A 4799-nucleotide genomic window follows, 5' to 3' on the forward strand; every position below is an offset into this window, starting at 1 on the left:
AGACTGGAATGCAGTGGCCACTCCTGGCCACTGCAGCCTTGACCTGCTGGGCTCTGGGGATCCTTCTGCCTCAGCCTTCCAAGTAGCTGAAAATACAGGCACGCACTACCATGGCCGGCTAATTTTTGACTTATTGTAGAGATGGGGTATTGCCAAGTTGTCCAGGCGGGCCTCGAACCCGCGGGCTCAGGCAATTCACTCACCTCAGCCTCCCAAAGTGCTGGGATTACAGGCTGAGCCACCGAGCCTGGCTGGTTTTAGTATATTTTTAAACATACTAAATTCAGGAAACAATGTTAAAGACTATGCTTTTGAAAATGTAGTTTGCTTTAAGTTTAAAACACTAAATAGTAGAAATAAATGGGTACTTGAAGTAAATGAGCCTAGAATCACAAATTCCCACCCTAACTCAAAATGTTTCTGATTTAGAGAGAAATAAGTTCATAAAATTTGATTGCATCGATTACCATTTTTATACTGGCCACAGTTTGAATAGTTATGTAGGAGTTTTTGCCAATATTGTATACAAATGAAGGCTTCAAAATATCTGTTGCACGGTGCCTGCATATAGTGGCATTCAATAAACATTTCATTGAACACAGCCTTTCTCATGGTAATAAATTGCTTTCTTTGTTGTTGCTCTTTTTTTGTTGTTTTGTTTTTTTGAATTGGAGTCTCACTCTGTCACCCAGGCTGGAGTACAATGGCATGCTCACGGCCGCCGCTGCCCTGACCTGCTGGGCTCAGGTGATTCTTCCACTTCAGCCTTCCAAGTACCTGGGGCCACAGGCCCGCACCACCACACCAGGCTAATTTTTTTGATTTATTGTAGAGATGAGGGCTTGCCAAGTTGCCCAGGCTGGTCTCGAACCCCTGAGTTCAGGCAATCCTCTCACCTCTGCCTCCCAAAGTGCTGGGATTATAGGTATGAGTTACCATGCCCAGTCATAACATTGTTTTTAACTGTTAAATGGTAAAATGCATGCAAAACTTAGCAGATATCACCCAATAGATGTAAATGGTATATATATACACACACATTAACAGGTGAGAAGATTTTTCCAGTAAAACTTTGGAAGAGGTAAGGAAAGTTGAGGAGGCCACCCCCACCTTAGCACCACATTCTATCTTTTTTTTTTTTTATTGGAATGGTGAGAACTCAGATGTGCTTTCAGATGTCCTTTGGCCAGAATGACTTCTGGAAAGAGCTCAAGATATATTAACAGGTATTTTAGGGAAAGGGTTTGAAAAATAACTCCTCAGCTGTGCAAAGTAGGTCAGCCTTACTGAAAGCATTTCCAAAATCTTGTCCCTGAAGCCAGAGTGCAAGCTGAGGTCACAGGTCTTAGAGCTCTAGGTTACAGAACTCAGAAAGGACCACACACATTTAAACAATGCTACCTCAGCATGCAAGCTACTTGCAATAAAGCAAATGAATTTCTAATTATCTTATTGTAACTTAGGGGAAGTGGTCTTCTGAAAAGTTTGTAGTGAGTTGATTATGCAGTATTCAGTCTTGTTAACTTAAGATGTCAAATGGCACTGACAATTTCTTTATTTCATATGCTACTTTTGTTTTAGTAACAGTAAAAATAAAAAACAAAAATAGAAATGTCTGTGAGTGCCTTTTTAAGAGTCACCCTAGCCAGGCTTGGTGGCTCAGCCTGTAATCCTGTGCCTTGGGAGGCTGAGGTGAGTGAATTGCCTGAGCCCGAGGGTTCGAGACCCTCCTGGGCAACTCGGTGAGACCTCATCTCTACAATATATCAACAAATTAGCCGGGTGTGGTAGCGTGCGCCTGTAATTCCAGCTATTTGGAAGGCCGAGGCGGAAAGATCGCCGGAGCCCAGCAGGTTGAGGCTGCAGTGACCAGGAGCGGCCACTGCACTCCAATCTGGGCGACAGAGTGAGATTCCAACTCAAAAAAAAAAAAAAAAGAGTCACCCTTAGTTCATGTCCCAATAGAAATATTTCTTCAATAAAGTTCCAGTTTCTTTCTCTTTTTACTGTATTCTTTTGTAAAGGAAGCTTAAAGAAATTAATTCTTGCCCTTGGATATGGGAGAAGACTATACTATGCTTTCTGTAGGAGGCATTATATTTGAGTACATTTCCCAAATATTCAGTAGGCATGGGTAACTCCATCAACAGACATGCAACGTGTACAACCAGTGATCACTTCAAAACCACACTTGTAAACTTATCACTGATGACATTAACAAATAACAGGTATGAAGAGGTTGGGTACAAAAAAATGCAGGCAGTTCCATGTGTTTTATTTAACCTGTTTGAAATTAGGTTTAGCATATCTATAGCATAAATCATGAAGCAAATCAGATATTTTGAATTTAACATTGTGCATAACAGAGTCATAAGAATTATATTTATTTGAAGCACTTTTTTTTGAGTTGGGCTCTTACTCTTTCACCTAGACTGGAGGACAGTGGCACGATCATGGCTTACCACAACCTTGAAATCCTAGGTTCAAGCATTCTCCTTCCTCAGCTTGCCAGGTAGCTGAGACTACAGGTACAAGTCACCATGCCCGGCTAATTTTTTTTATGTTTTTGTCTTGATGTGTTACCTAGATTGCTAGCAAACTCCTGGGCTCAAGCAATCCTCCCATCTCAGCTTCCCAAACTGCTGGGATTACAGATGTGAGCCACTGAGCCTCGCTGGCACTTATCTTTAAATCAAAGATTAAAAGTTTGTAAATGCCCCAAAATTGTTAACCTTCTGTGAGGACTCTGAGAAATCCTTGAAGACATTACAGTGAGGAGCTGGAGAAGGGAATAAATAACCTAGAGGGGCAAAATGGAATTCTAAGATGACACAAACATAGCCCATAGAAGAGAGAGAAAATTGACTGAAAAAGTAAAAGAACAGGAGAATAATATAGGAATTATGTAACAGAAGGGTTAGATTCAAACAACCCCAAAGCTATAATCAAAGTAGAAGTTAACAACATTTCAAATATGTATAATGACTATAAGTACAATTCTAGAGCGCCATGTTTAACACATCAACACATACAATATTTTGTTCTCGATTTTAAAGATTTTCAAGAATATTACATTAGTTATGATATATTTCCAGTGAATAATTATGTCCCCCCAAGAATACTGGGCATTAACTGGGTCTGGCAAATAACTTACTTTTGAAAATGGAACTCTTCCTTAGATACAGGAATAGGCTGGGTTATGATTCTTCTTTCTTTTCAGAAAGCTGTTTGATTGTGAACAGTGGAATTTTTTTGTTTTAGTCAAATGAAGGGTGTGCACTTCTCAGACCAGGAGTTACCTGGCTGAATGTCTTGATGCAGCAGGACTCAAAGTGTCCTCAGAAATCAGCAGTAGTACCAGCAACACTCCCAGGACTTGTTAGAAATGCAGATTTTCTGGTTCCGTCCAAGTCCTACTGCATCAGAACTCTGAGGATGGAACCCAGCATCGTGTGCTTTAACAAACCCTCCAGGGGTTGTTGAAACTGAAGAATCATGTCCTAGCAGGTAGCACTTACAACTAAGCTAGTCAGATGCCAAGACAGATGGAATGATTACTTATGTGTGGTGTGTTTAAAACTCTTTATGAAACACATGTGAAGACAAATCAGAAGGCTTCTCTATGAAACATTCCCTGATCACATTAATGAAACGAAAGTGGGCTGAGTGCATGGTTCAGGCCTGTAATCCCAGCCCTTTGGGAGGCTGAGGTGAGAGGATTGCCTGAGTCCAGGGGTTTGAGACCAGCCCGGGCAACTTGGTGAGACCTCGCCTCTACAATAAATCAAAAAAATTAGTTGGGTGTGGTAGTGTGTGCCCATAGTTCCAACTGTTTGGAAAGCTGAGGCGGAAGGATCACCTGAGTCCAGCAAGTCGAGGCTGCGATGGCCATGAGCATACCACTGCATTCCAGCCTGGGCGACAGAGTGAGACTCCGACTCAAAAAAAAATAATAATAATAATAATAACAATAATATTAAAAAGAAAGGAAAGTTGCATTTCCTCTATTATTCTACTGCTATGGAAATCTCCCTCAATTAGGAGGCCCAGTTTCTTATTCATCTTTGCTTTTCTTGCAGTGCACAGCATGTCACCCAGTAATTGATATGTTTAAATGCTTCAATGATAAAATTTATTGGAATGACTGTCTAAAATAAACAAATATGGGACAATGTATTACGTTATGTTCAAATTCCTATTTTGGAGTGGAACTCAGACAAATAAAATAATAAATGGTGACATAGAACACACAGGAGAAAGGGAAGAAGTATGGAAAGCACTAGATAAGAGGAAGTATCGGAAAGATTGAGGGGTGTAACCTACCTTTACCTCTAAATGTTGATTTTCCTTTGTTTTTGTTTTTGTTTTTGAGTTGGGGTCTCACTCTGTCGCCCAGACTGGAGTGCAGTGGCCGCTCCCGGCCACCGCAGCCTCGACCTGCCAGGCTCCGGCGATCCTCCCACCTCAGCCTTCCAAGGAACTGGAACTACAGGCTTGCGCTACCACGCCCGGCTAATTTTTTGATTTATTGTAGAGATGAGGTCTCGCTGCCCAGGCGCGTCTTGAACCCGTGGGCTCAGGCAATTCACTCACCTCAGCCTCCCAAAGGCGCGGGATTACAGGCTGAGCCACCGAGCCCGGCTTGATTTTCCTTTGTATTGTGGTATGTGCTCAAATTGCTTATCAGTTATATAATAGAGCCGTAGCAATATTTTTCCAAGAAATTTTCTTTTTTTTTTTTAATTGAGTTGGAGTCTCACTCAGTCGCCCAGACTGGAGTGCAGTGGCCACTCCCGGCC

The sequence above is a fragment of the Carlito syrichta genome, unplaced genomic scaffold, assembly GCF_000164805.1.
Source record: "Carlito syrichta isolate Samal-C Ts95f unplaced genomic scaffold, Tarsius_syrichta-2.0.1 Scaffold312501, whole genome shotgun sequence".
NCBI lineage: Eukaryota > Metazoa > Chordata > Mammalia > Primates > Tarsiidae > Carlito > Carlito syrichta.